This window comes from Bos grunniens, chromosome 12 (genome assembly GCF_055505025.1).
Source record: "Bos grunniens cultivar Pamir isolate PY7600 chromosome 12, Bosgru_T2T1.0, whole genome shotgun sequence".
NCBI lineage: Eukaryota > Metazoa > Chordata > Mammalia > Artiodactyla > Bovidae > Bos > Bos grunniens.
In genome coordinates, this window is record NC_141176.1 from 85270274 (window position 1) to 85285320 (window position 15047).

The 15047-nt window shown below is 44.0% G+C and overlaps 1 long non-coding RNA gene across 1 annotated transcript; it reads left to right on the plus strand.

The window, feature by feature from the left end:
• Nucleotides 1-286: 286 nt before the first annotated feature.
• On the plus strand, nucleotides 287-5964 carry LOC147362021 (uncharacterized). Its single transcript, XR_015138449.1, has 2 exons — nucleotides 287-737; nucleotides 5452-5964. It is a non-coding gene; the product is annotated as an uncharacterized LOC147362021 (long non-coding RNA).
• Nucleotides 5965-15047: the final 9083 nt, after the last annotated feature.

Below are 15047 nucleotides of genomic sequence, written 5' to 3' on the forward strand. Positions count from 1 at the left end.
TTTTAAACAAAATGTAAATTATTTTCCTCATCTGCTTTTACACTCCGCAGTTGCCCCATCATATTTTTTTCAGCCAACCTTGGACAGCAGCCAGCCACACTGGCCACACCGTTACTAAATTATTCTGTACCTGGAAGGGTTGTGTGCCCTGCCATCAATGTTTAGCAGGACTCAAACCATGGAGGCTGCTGTGAATGTAATTTAGCATTTTCACTTGCTCTAGAATCACTTTCGAACCATGGTGCTGGAGCAGACTCTTGAGAGTCCCTTGGACTGCAAGGAGATCCAACCAGTCCATCCTAAAGGAAATCAACCCTGAATATTCATTGGAAGGACTGATGCTGCAGCTGAACCTCCAATACTTTGGCCACCTGATGCAAAGAACTGATTCGTTGGAAAAGATTCTGCTGCTGGCAAAGATTAAAGGAGGGAGGAGAAGGGGACGACAGAGGATGAGATGGTTGGATGGCATCACTGACTCCATGGACATGAGTTTGAGCAAGCTCCAGGAGATGATGAAGGACAGGGAAGCCTGGTGCACTGGAGTCCCTGGGGTAGAAAAGAGCTGGACATGACTGAGGGACTGAACAGCAACAATAAAGAATCAAACAAATATTTACCCCAATTTGCTGACCCAAGAAATTTTTTTCTCTTGCAGATATTTACTTGCTTCATCTTTTCAACTTGTCCCCAACTCCAGGAAGTTAATTGTTCCCCTAAAAGACAGCTGGTTGTTGGTGAGTACCTAGGGTATTTTCAGCACTCGGGGAGGGACCCCGCATTTGGATGTCGGCTCTGCCATGTAGTATCTTTGCTGAAAATGCAGATAAGGGTGATTCTGATCTCAGGTGATGGTTGTAGGAATTAATCAAGGTAATCTCTGCAAAACCTCTCACACATACAGTATTAGATGCTACTCTCATCTCCGAAGTCAGAGAATAATCAAGACAATGCTCTTTACAAGACACCCTCCCAGCACCATGGGACCCCGAGCATCAAATTTAAGACATTTCTTCATTTTGCATGCAAGGAAAGGAGATCTGTTTTCAGTTCAGTAACAAGTAATAATTTTCCTTGTGGAATGAGATGACTCCCTTCCCCATTATTGTAGTTGACATGAAAAATTAACTTTTCCTCCAAAAAGCAACCTTGAAAATAACTACAGTGTCTACCTAGTGTTCATTATTAGCTCAATACACCATAGGCTCTATAACATAGGTTAATATTTAATAAAGAATTGGGAAGTTCTGAAAAGGACTTCTTGTTAGTACCTTCAAAATAATTTCAGGCAGACGCCTGCATCCGCCATTAGCAAGCGGGGGCTGGGCAGGGAGGCGCGGCGCGGGCTGCATGGCTGAGAGTAAGAATCTGGCCTGAATACCCTGAGCACTATCTGAGCGAAATAATTTGGGCTAGCAAACCAGACTGTGGGATATCTACCATGCGAAAAGCCAGCCCTAACCTAAGACACCGCCAGCCCGCGCACGGAACAAAGGACTAAACAGAGATAGCCGGCTGCAGACCTTCCCCCTCTGGTGACAGGCAGCCAGAGCCGGAAGGGGGCAATCGCAGCCCCAGAGAGACATTATCTATAAAACTGGCTTCTTTGCTAACTAAAACTTATTAGGGGTCTGGACGGTCAACATCTGCCTGAGAAGGTGCGCCGGTTTTACACCCAGATAACCGAGTGGCGGGGAGGCGATAAGTCGCAGCATTGGCGCTCGCCAAACACCTCATCACCTGAGCTGCTCGGACCTGGGAAGAGCACAAAACGCAGGCCCAACTGAGTCTGCGCCTCTGAGGACTACCTGAGTGCCTGAACCTGAGCGGCTTGGACCTGGGAGGTGCATGCAACCCAGGGCCAGCCTCGGATTGTTCCCGGCGGAACAACCTAGAGCCCGAGCAGTGTGGGCAGGGAGGCTACACGCGCCGTGAGCGGGGGCAGACCCAGTGTGGCTGAGGCACTGCGAGCCCACACCAGTGTCATTTGTTTGCAGCATCCCTCCCTCCCTCCCCACAGCGCGACTGAACAAAGAGAAGAAATACAGCTCCACCCACCAGAACACCGACACAAGCTTCCCTAACCAGGAAACCTTGACAAGCCACCTGTACAAACCCACACACAGCGAGGAAACGCCACAATAAAGAGAACTCCACAAACTGCCAGAATACAGAAAGGACTCCCAAACTCAGCAATTTAAACAAGATGAAGAGACAGAGGAATACCCAGCAGATAAAGGAACAGGATAAATGCCCACCAAACCAAACAAAAGAGGAAGAGATAGGGAATCTACCTGATAAAGAATTCCAAATAATGATAGTGAAATTGATCCAAAATCTTGAAATTAAAATGGAATCACAGATAAATAGCCTGGAGACAAGGATTGAGAAGATGCAAGAAAGGTTTAACAAGGACCTAGAAGAAATAAAAAAGAGTCAATATATAATGAATAATGCAATAAATGAAATTAAAAACACTCTGGAGGCAACAAATAGTAGAATAACAGAGGCAGAAGATAGGATTAGTGAATTAGAAGATAGAATGGTAGAAATAAATGAATCAGAGAGGATAAAAGAAAAACGAATTAAAAGAAATGAGGACAATCTCAGAGACCTCCAGGACAATATTAAACGCTACAACATTCGAATCATAGGGGTTCCAGAAGAAGAAGACAAAAAGAAAGACCATGAGAAAATACTTGAGGAGATAATAGTTGAAAACTTCCCTAAAATGGGGAAGGAAATAATCACCCAAGTCCAAGAAACCCAGAGAGTCCCAAACAGGATAAACCCAAGGAGAAACACCCCAAGACACATATTAATCAAATTAACAAAGATCAAACACAAAGAACAAATATTAAAAGCAGCAAGGGAAAAACAACAAATAACACACAAGGGAATTCCCATAAGGATAACAGCTGATCTTTCAATAGAAACTCTTCAAGCCAGGAGGGAATGGCAAGACATACTTAAAATGATGAAAGAAAATAACCTACAGCCCAGATTATTGTACCCAGCAAGGATCTCATTCAAGTATGAAGGAGAAATCAAAAGCTTTTCAGACAAGCAAAAGCTGAGAGAATTCTGCACCACCAAACCAGCTCTCCAACAAATACTAAAGGATATTCTCTAGACAGGAAACACAAAAATGGTGTATAAACTCGAACCCAAAACAATAAAGTAAATGGCAACGGGATCATACTTATTAGTAATTACCTTAAACGTAAATGGGTTGAATGCCCCAACCAAAAGACAAAGACTGGTTGAATGGATACAAAAACAAGACCCCTACATATGTTGTCTACAAGAGACCCACCTCAAAACAGGGGACACATACAGACTGAAAGTGAAGGGCTGGAAAAAGATTTTCCATGCAAATAGGGACCAAAAGAAAGCAGGAGTCACAATACTCGTATCAGATAAATTAGACTTTAAAACAAAGGCTATGAAAAGAGACAAAGAAGGTCACTACATAATGATCAAAGGATCAATCCAAGAAGAAGATATAACAATTATAAATATATATGCACCCAACATGGGAGCACCACAGTACGTAAGACAAATGCTAACAAGTATGAAAGGAGAAATTAACAATAACACAATAATAGTGGGAGACTTTAATACCCCACTCACACCAATGGATAGATCAACCAAACAGAAAATTAACAAGGAAACACAAACTTTAAATGATACAATAGACCAGTTAGACCTAATTGATAGCTATAGGACATTTCATCCCCCCCCCCCAAAAAAAAAGACTGCTCACTATGGCAATTATTGAAGCTGACTTAGGGTGACATAGAGGCTTATTTCCCTTTACCCTTCTGAGTTCTTAGCTGAGGATCTCTGTAAGAAATGACAGAATAGCAGGACAAAATCAAACAAGTTTATTAACATAAAAAAATAAAATAAAAAGGAAGCAAATTCTAACACAGAAAAAAAAAATAATTTCAAACTGTTAGTTTAAACAGATCTTTACCTTATGTAGCAGAAGAGAGTTGAGATTTCTGTACAGCCTTGTATCCTCAATGTTTTATAGAGGTCTGCACCTGAGTGGATTAGCATTTTATGAACAAAAGCCAGCCAGTGGAAATCCAAGTTATTTAGGGTAGCATTACCCACCAGTACCCAGACATATTTTGCTAGAATTTTCTCCTTCTCTCTATGGCTTTCTCAATTTTCTATCTTACACACACACGCACACACAATTTTTTCAACATGAAAAGGAATCACTCTCAAAAGACACAGAAAATCACAGCAGCAGAATAGACCTTTTTCTCTGTGGTATCCAGTGGCTGTGATGTGGACTGAAATGTAGACTTAACGTTTCACTTTGAAAAACAGTGGAGGGTGGACAGTTGGGGTTTCGTACAAACTTGCACTCTGGATGCTCATCAGCCCAGCTCCTGTGGGGGAATGAAAGGGCCTGTCTGGAGTGGGCTCTCTCCTAGACCCTGATTCCAGCAGCCAAAAATAGCAGAAGACTCTGCCCTGAGAGGGACTAGAGAACGTCTATCCATAAGAAGGGGCTTGAGTGAAAGGCTTACAGTCGTATAAGGAGTAAAGTTAGCTGGGGCAGGAGTGAATGAGAAGTCAGAAAAGTCTTCCAAGAAAAAAGCAAGCTGTTGTCATTGATTTCAGTGAAATAAAGGGCAATTTAAGAAGGAGGAAGATCGTGTGCTCATCAAGGTAGCCTGGAAACATTTAGAGTAGAAGATAGGGCTTGTAAACTAAAGCCTTGGGCAAATGGGAATTTAAATAGATCTTCACATATATGAGGCACCATGCTTACCCAATGAGCTGAGTGAATGATTGAATTTGAATAGATCTGAGCCTATTTTGTTACCCAAATTTGGAAGCCTTTCTTCTGCTGTCACTTTTTTCCCGCTGGTCCATTTCTGTTCACTTTGGGTCTTCATTTAGACGTGCTCTGCTCCCGACTGTCTCCTCTCCTCCTCCCGTAAACGAAGGAGGTGACCTGCAGTCTTTTTCAAGTCTGGCATTCGGTTCGAAAGCTCTCTTATTCCCCAAATGGTCCAGTCCTCTGACTGCGGCTTGCACTTGCTGACTCCTTTCCACCAGGTATCATCATCCCTGGTAGAGACAGCAGTAAGAGGGCCATCATTACATGTCCATAGATAACTCTTCAAAACTGATTGCAAGTTATACACTACGTGGGTGTGTATGTTTACACGCACACACATTTATCCTGCATGCCTTACAATGAAGAAAAGGACAAAGGAAAAAAAAGATGTTTTGGATCTCTTTAATTCCAATATCTGGGAAAGGAAGCCTGGCCAACGTTTTTTAATGTCAACTTCTAGGCTTTTTTTTTTTGTATAAACCTTATAAAAGCTGTTTGACTAGAAATGAAACCAGATAGAAGTATGTGTGTCTTTGAGCTACTATGGAATATTCTATTAAGAGTTGCTTTTTTAATACTGCTTTCAGAATCGATCTTTTTGGTAGCTGCTTTTGGAAGCAAATCAGAAGTCTACTGCCCAGAGCTCGAGTAAGTTAGTCCAAGGTTCCTGAAGGCTGAACTGTGGATGGGGTACATTGGAATCACCTGGAGGCTTTACAGAACACAGACTCAGCTCCTGAGAATTCTTGGCAATTGGTCTAAGAAAGAGCCTAAGAGTTTGAACTCCCCACTGGACAACTGTTCCTAGCATGTCTGTAGCACCCGGCGGGCGGTAGCTGTCCATCCACAGGGCAGGGGACAAGCGGGTTGTTTTCACATAGCTGAAGTGCCGCTGGTTGAGAGGGATTAGCCTTCTGCCTGGCTCTACGGGGCACACTGGTGAAGTAAGTTTCCAGGAGGCAGATTTGGGCACAATCGGAAAGAATTCTGTAACAAGCCGAGCCCCGAAACAACTGATCATGGGGAACTAGCTTGATGGACAGTGGGCCAGGTTTAGAGCCAGAAGATGCAAGGTTGGATAAAAGTCTGTGTGTGTGTCAGTTGCTTCAGTCGTGTCCTGCCCTTTATGACCCCATAGGCTGTCCCTTCCCAGGCTCCTCTGTCCATGGGATTCTCCAGGCAAGAGTACTGGAGCGGGTTGCTATTTCCTCCTCCAGGGGATCTTCCAGACCCAGGGATCCAACCCACGTCTCCCGAGTTGTGGGCAGATTCTTTACCAACTGAACCACCAGGGAAGCCCGGATAAAGGTTTACGCAGGCTCAGGGAGAAAGCTGCATATATGGGGCCACTCTGCCTTCCTGCATCAGCATGGATCCCAAGGTACCACTGGGCTGTCTTCCAACTCTCTCGGCCAGTGGTCCTCGACCAAGGGGAGCCTTCCTTTCCTCCCAGAAAAGTTTGGCAACTTGGAGACCATCTGGCAATTTTGGCTTGTCACAGCTGGGAGAGGGGATACTGCCAGACGTTTTATGTCACTCAGGACATCCCCCGCACTCTCACCACCCCGCAAAGACCCATCCCACCAGAAAGGTCAGCAGGGTCCAGGTTGAGAACCCTAGTCTAGGCGATGGGTGGGAGTTGTCATGCAGAGTAAATTCTAATTGCCATCCTGTAAATACCGTCTACCAGCAGGCTAATCCCTGCCTCCTCATGCTCAGGGTCTTCATCCATAAAATGGGTGCGTTTGCACTTACAGAGTGGCTAATACACGCTGGATTCTGAGCTACAGCCCCACAGAGACCCAGCATTGCAGCCCCTGGCTTTTTCTGGTTTCTCCCAGGACCAGACCTAGAGACAACGATTTGAAAGTACTTTGGGGGGTGGTGGGGGGCGGGGCAGGACAAGGAAAGGAGAATAATCCAGAGAAGGATGTTTAGAAGTGGTATATACCACAGGGGGCTTCCCAGGTGGCTCAGCAGTAAAGAATCTGCCTGCCAATGCAGGAAACACAAGAGATGCCAGTTCAGTCCCTGGGTTGGGAAGATCCCCTAGAGAAGGAAATGGCAACTCAGTACCATATTCTTGCTTGGAAAATCCCATAAACAGAGGAGCCTGGTGGGCTACGGTCCATGGGGTTGCAAAGAGTCAGACATGACTGAGCAGACAGGCACGCATGCATCTACCACAGGGGACAATACAAACTTAATCACATGGGAAAAGGCTTGGAAATGAGGCAAAACACAGACCTCAGAACCATTCTACTCTATGTTTGGAGGGCTTCTGGGCCGTCTTTACACCAACAAGTCAGCACAGATGCAGAGACAGAGGCTGCAGCGCTCAGATGTGTCCAAGGAATAGTGAGATGGTCTCAGTTCTCTGCCCACGGTAAGAAGTGAAATTTTATACACTGGAAAGAATCTGGCACAGCATCTGGTGGCCTAGAAGGTCATCAATAACACATCTTGTATTAAATTGTATGTTGTCCAAGTTGTGGGCTGGACTAGAATTTTGCTTGGAAGGGCTCTGGGTCATTCTCTGAAGCAAATGAAAAAGCTGAGCATCAAGGCTTCAGAAATAACAGACCCAGGGCAGCTCTGGTCCTAGACGGCTCAGTAGCATCAGGAGTTCATGGCCTCCTCTTTGAACAGTGCCGTGGGGGCCTCAACCACAGTCACCTTCCAGCTGTGCAACTGCAGATTCAGGACCTGGGGGACACGATTCTGACTGGTCTAACTTGGTCATAAGTTCTGCCTTCTAGACAGGGCTGGTCCGGGTGAGAGAAGCATCTGGCAGGATCACAAGGAGGAGGGCTGGCAACTCCAAGAGGGAAGCTGAGCCCCAAACAAGTAATTTTGTGTGTGGCCCTCCTCTCCTCCCGGCCATGCTGTACATGCCCACTTTCTTATTTTCATAAACACAATTTAAAAATGGGGACTCATCTTCTCGACAGTGGAAGATAACTTCATAGATCAGTTGGTAAAGAATCTACCTGCAATGCAGGAGACCCCGGTTCGATTCCTGGATCGGGAAGATCCCCTGAAGAAGGAGTAGGCTATCTACTCCAGTATTCTTGGGCTTCCCTCGTGGCTCAGCTGGTAAAGAATCTGCCTGCAATGTGGGAGACCTGGGTTCAATCCCTAGGTCAGGAAGATCCCCTGGAGAAGTGAAAGGCTACCCACTCCAGTATACAGTCCATGGGGTCGCAAAGAGTTGAACAGGACCGAGCGACTTTCACTTTACTTTTCATTGGCCACTGCATCCTGAGAGAATGGAGCCGTTCTTCAAGTTGAAACCTCTAGATGATGCCATTTTTTTTCACTACTTCCATGCTTCCCTCTCAATAGGCAGGCATTTCCAGGAGACCAAAGACAATAACTGTTTCATCACCACTTATCATGAGCCACTGGTCCCGACCCAGAATATGAACAAGAGACTCACTGCTTTTCACATAACCTTCCCCAAAATTTCTGCCAAGGAAGAGTTGCTGATCAGACAAATATGTGTCCATTATCCTTACTTATAGCTTCTTTGGTGGCTCAGATGATAAAGAATCTGCCTACAATGTGGGAGGCCTGAGTTCAATCGCTGGGTCAGGAAGATACCCTGGAGAAGGGAATGGCAACCCACTCCAGTATTGTGGCCTGAAGAATTCCATGGACAGAGGAGCCTGGCGGGCGACAGTCCACAGGGTCACAAATAGTCAGATGTGACTGAGTGACTAACACACACCATCCTTACTTATAAGGGAGACTGTGGTGGGAATACGCTTCCAGGGAGATGAGAGTCTTGGTGGAGAACTAGATGTTCTCCTAAAGCCTGGTAACCACTAACATTTAAAAAGCGTGTGGCTTTTCAGTGTGTTATGCAGATAATATTTGGTCACAATTCCAGAATTTCTGACCCCTCAATAATTTGGAAATACAGTGCCTCAAAGTCTATGATACTCATGTCAAATACTGGGTTGGCCAACCAATTGGTTCATACTTTTCCACATCATCTTATAGAAAAAAATGAACAAACTTTTTGACCAACCCAATAATCTAGGGCTGCAGCATACCCCTTCGCCTGCCAGACTTCTTGGGGAGCCCGTGAAGGTGCCAGGGGCAAGGGTTCACTGATGCTGCTAAGGGGAAATGTAAAGGTCTAGACCAGTCCGCACTGTGGAGAATCAGACATAGGAAACCTGCCCAGCAGGACCTTACAGTAGAATTCTTCTTGTCTTGGTTTGGCTGAAACATAAAGAAGATGGATGCCTTGTCTTGTTAAAGAGAGACTACCATCAGAAATTTTAAAGTCAGAGTTTAAAAAACATTCAGGTAACACTTAAATTTTGTCAGCCATGTGGACATAGAGCATATACTTCTGTTTCATTTGAAATACCCTTTGTATAATGACACACATTACCAGTGAGGAGAGAAGAAAGAATATGAGTGAAGCGATCCAATATGTTCGGAAAAAGCGAGTGACGTTCCAGTCTTTTCATTTTAAAAATAGCACAAGCCTGGTCCTAAGCATCTGAGTCCACACTCAATCACATGGAAAGGGCTGGCTTCCTGTCAATTATCCTCCTTATCAAATGGCTCTGACAGGAAACCACAGCAGTCTTGAAGGAGTTCCATGCATTTTGGAGAAGAGATGTACTTGGTTGTTTGTTTCTATTTTCACTTTTTCCTCAAGCCAGTTCTTAAAGACAGATGTCCCCTAAAAGAAATGTCATCATTATTTTAGAAGAATCTTCGACTGTCACCATGTACAAATTACAACTGGTCATCGCCAAGGTTCATGTCATCGAAATAGCCAAGAGTGCTTTGGAGCTGAGCTATAAGCCTGTGATACTCATCACGTGGAGGAATGTCATACTTAGGAAATAGGTTACATAAGAAATCCTGACATGGAAATATCTATGAAACAAGAGTGAGCTTGCTAATTGTTGTTTAGTCTCTAAGTTGTGCGATCGCTTTTGCTATCCCATGGACTGTAGCCCACCAGGCTCAGTGTAGCCCACCGGGTTTCGAGCACTGTCCATGGAATTCCCCAGGCATGAAAACTGGAGTGGGTTGCCATTTCCTTCTCTGGGGGATCTTCCTGACCCAGGGATCAAACCCGCATCTCTTGCATTGACAGGCAAATGCTTTACCACTGAACTATCAGGGAAGCCTGGTTTGCTAGTAACATCACTCTTAATTTAAAATTTAGTAAAGCGTAACTTTTTGATGTTTATCTTAATAGTAGGCTAGATGGAACCAAATGAATTTATTGGTCTGGAAAAAACAAACAAACTCTCACAATAAGTCACCTTTGAGAGTAAGTATGGGAGATGCTCCCTGGGTTCCAGGTTTATTGTCAGATCTAGGAAGCAGAAGTGACTGCAACAACCTCCCAGCTCCCTGCCAGGAGCGGATGCCTCCAATGCCATCTGTTCTTTCCGTATCGCCATCAGCTGCTTGGAAATGGTGCTTTTTAGAGGGGCTTAGCAGTAACTCATCATGCTCTGGTTTTAGCAACAGCAGTTGACCCGTCCGTGTTCAGAAAGATCATTTTTTCCCAACAGATTTTGCCTAGGAAAGAATGTTTACCTGGTGGGACTATTCTGCGATGAGCCGCCATGGAGCGTTCCTTTCATTCTTTCCCCTCATTCTCGGGCAGACTCAATTTGAGAAGCATGGATGCTCATCAAGGGCCGTGCGGTCGTGGGTTTGGGAAGATGTACTGAATGATTTCAGTATCGATCCAGGTGAAAGGCGTGAGACGGGCATGAAGCAGTAGAGAGGCGGTTCCCTCGGAGCCAGCCCTCCCTCTCGCCAGCTGTGTGTTCCCAGAGAAGTCACACCCATAGGCTCCCTTTCCTTCCTCTGTTAGAGATGATAACATCTCCTAAGTACTTCTCTGTAGGTCCTTTTAGGAGTCAAGGGAGACAAAGGATACAAACTGGCTACGAAAATTACAGGGCTTCTGTAAGCTTCGGGCTTCCCAGGTGGCGCTCGCGGTAAAGAACCTGCCTGCCAATGCAGGAGACACAAGACACCTGGGGTTCGATCCCTGGGTCGGGAAGATCCCCTGGAGGAGGGCGTGGCAACCCACTCCAGTATTCTTGCCTGGGAAATCCCATGGACAGAGGAGCCTGGTGGGCTACAGTCCACGGAGTCACAAAGAGTCGGACACGACTAAGTGACTAACACTATTTTCAAAGATGCTTTAGAAATGCATATCCAAGAATGAAAGAAAAGAAAACCTCTACGTGCCATAAACGAAGAGGGAACTCAAAGCCACAGTAGTAAGTGAACGGATTCCTGCCACCACAGTCTGGGCTGTGTTAGACTTAGGTGCAGGCCTGGAATCCAGAATCCTTGGGGTTTTGATGCTTTTGGAAGCCAGAAGTTACGACCTTGGGAAGACAGGATGGTTTATCTGGGACCAGGGTGACTCCAGCTTTGGGGCAGGCTCTGATGTTTACGCAATCTGGGGGGAATATACTCTTTAAGAAAAAAAAATTAATTATGAATACAAACTCAGGTCCAAAAGTAATATTTATTTAAAATAAGAAAGCACCAAAATTAACAAAATCTTAAAAGGTGAAAAATAATATATTAACATTCATGATTTATTATATATAACAAATATAATTATTATAACTATATGATATACTATATAACAATAGAGTATAATAATTATTATATATGTAAAATCTAAAAAGTACAGCAAACTTGTGAATAAAAAAAGTAAGCATGCTCACAGATATAAAGTACAGACTAGTGGTTACCAGTGGGGAGAGGAAGAGGGGAGGGACCATCCGGGAGTGGGGAGGGAGATTTATTATGGGATTATATAAACCATATATGTGAAGCTTTTGAAAACTGTAAAGCACTATAGAACTTAAAAAATCTTTCATTCAATAAAAAAATTTTAATGAAAAATAGAATATTTTAAAAATAATGTATTAATAATCATGATTTACTACATATAATAAATAAAATGATAATTGTATAACACAGTATACAATTACAACTATACAATGTAATAATTGTGTATTTTATAATAATTAACTGTATTATGTAATATAACTATGTAAGAATATATTAAATTTTTGTATTAGTATAATACAAAATTAACTTACTGCAATGTTTTAAAAATATTTCCTAAATTTTAGGCTGCCTACTTTTTGACTATTTTATATGGTACCAATACATTTCTTAGAGAAGATAAAACATTAATAAATTTTTTTTCTTCTGTCAAGGTTCATTTAAATTTATTTCAATTAAGATATATTGATAAAGTTTCTTTGGCTTGAAAACCCATTATTGGTAGTATCATGTGAATTTTTGGTGGTGGTTTAGTTGCTAAGTTGTGTCCAACTCTTGTGACCCCATGGACTGTAGCCCACCAGGCTCCTCTGTCCAAGGGATTTCCCAGGTAAGAATATTGGAGTGGGTTGCCATTTCCTTCTCCAGGGGATCTTCCCAACCCAGGGATCGAACCCGGGTCTCCTGCATTGCAGGCAGATTCTTTACTGACTGAGCTACAAGGGAAACCAATGTAAATTTTTAGGTTGTCAATTTTACTTCTTTCATACATGACTTGTAAGATTATGGGGCGCTTAAATTATTCTTATGAATAGACTGGCTGTAAATATTCTTTGAATTGACACTACTTATTGACAAGATTGTGATCTATGCCCTTGTTTCTGTAGTGAAGTGTAAGCTTTATATTTATCTTCTCCAGTGTCAGTATTTCATATTAAGCACTAAGAAGTTTAATCTTTTTTCCCAATGTGTTCGTATTACTCCTTCCTCTTTATTAACTGGTAGGAGAATTATGCTTAAGTCCTTGAACTCCAGGCATCTGTGGGCTTGAACTCCAAGATGCAGACAGAGGAGAAATGAATGAACTTAAGTTAAGGGGACGTATCTGACAGAGAGAGAGAAGACACATATCTCACGCACACACACACATACACATACACTCACACACTCACCCACGCATAGACGGAGAGAGAGAGTAAAAATATTGGAAATGAAGATATTGTTAAAGAAAAGGCAAAATGGAGGCCCCAGCTTGAAGACAACCCTACACCAAATTCTGAGTCATGTGACCAAAGTTTAACCTGTCTTGATTTCCCCCAAATGCTGACTCTGACCTTCAACAAAACTCCCATTTCAGCGGGATAGAGGTAAGATGAGCTGTCATAAACCACCTCGTTAGGACGTCTGCCAATAGAGATCTTTCTTCTTACACTTGTTTCCTGGATGTTCAGCAAGAACACTCAAACTCAAACCACCCCGTGCGGGGTGACCTTCCAGCCTCCTGGCTGGCCAGCCTGGAACGAGCCGGCCTCTGAGGGCTCTGTCCTAGAAGGAGAGTGACTTTCCAGGAACCCAACACAACAGAGAGTGAGGTGCTTCCTTCTTCCGCTTTTCACCAGTCATGAGAGCCCAACTCTTACCCTTTGCTCTGTAAGTCTCCTGCTCTCAGAGTGGGTTTCTCATGAAATAATAGATCCCTAGCAAGCAAGGCACTCTGAACACTTTTTTTTTTTGACAGATCTAAACTCTCTCTTTTTAAACTTTTTATTTTATATTGGAGTATAGCCAGTTAAATGGAAAATATAAATTTACATCCAGTTAAATGTTACAACTCTACATTCAGAAAACGAAGATCAAGGCATCCAGTCCCATCACTTCATGGCAAATAGATGGGGAAACAGTGGAAACAGTGACAGACTTTGTTTTGGGGGGTTCTAAAATCACTGCAGATGGTGACTGCAGCCATGAAATTAAAAGACGCTTGCTCCTTGGAAGAAAAGCTATGACCAACCTAGACAGCATATTAAAAAGCAGAGACATTGCTGACAAAGGTCCATCTAGTCAAAGCTATGGTTTTTCCAGTAGTCATGTATGGATGTGAGAGTTGGACCATAAAGAAGGATGCGCACCGACGGATTGATGCCTTGGAACTACGGTGTTGGAGAAGACTCTCGAGAGTCCCTTGGACTTCAAGGAGATCCAACCAGTCCATCCTAAAGGAGATCAGTCCTGAGTATTCATTGGAAGGACTAATGCTGAAGCTGAAACTCCAATACCTTGGCCACTTGATGCAAAGAGCTGACTCATTGGAAAAGACCCTGATGCTGGGAAAGATTGAAGGCAGGAGGAGAAGGGGACCACACAGGATGAGATGACTGGATGGCATCACCAACTCAATGTACATGAGTTTGAGTAAGCTCCGGGAGTTGGTGATGGACAGGGAGGCCTGGTGTGCTGCAGTCCATGGGGTTGCAAAGAGTTGGACACAACTGAGTGAGTGAACTGACAAGGAGGCGTTGGCAGCCCACTCCAGTATTCTTGCCTGGAGAATCCCATGGACAGTGGAGCCTGGGGGGTCACAAAGAGTTGGACACAACTGAAGCAACTGAGTATACACGCACGCACACAGAGCCGATTAACAGTGTCATGATAGTTTCAGGTGGACAGCAAAGGGACTCAGCCCTACATACACATGCATCCATCCTCCCCAAACGCCCCTCCCATCCAGGCGGCCACGTAACACTGAGCAGAGTTCCCTGTGCCCTACAGCAGGTCCTTGTGGGTTCTCCATTCTAAACATAGCAGTGTGTACAAGTATCGCCCAAACTCCCTGTCTAGCCCGCTCCCCCTGTCCTTCTCCCCTGGGAACCATAAGTTTGTTCACTGTGAGTCTGCTTTTGTTTTGTAAATAAGTTCATTTGTATCATGTCTTTTCAGATTCTGCACATAAGGGATATTACACAGTATTTCTCTTTTTCTGTTTGACTTACGTCACTTACTGTGACAATCTCTAGGTTCATCCATGTTGCGGTGAATGGCATTATTTCATTCTTTTTTATGACTAATATTTCACTGGGCTTCCCCAGTGGCTCAGCGGTGAAGAATCCGTCTACAATGCAGGAGACTCAGGAGACATGGGTTTCATCCCTGGGTCAGGAAGATCCCCTGGAGGAGGGCATGGCAACAAACCACTCCACTATTCTTGCCTGGGAAACCCGATGGACAGAGGAGCCTGGTGGGCTGCAGTCTATGGGTCGGCAAAGAATCAAACACGACTGAAGTGAATGAGCACGCACGCCGAAGCAAGGGAACTTCATGAACCATGATAAAATGGATCCTCTGAGAGCCCTCAGCACCATGTACATTAAATGGAGGGAAATGA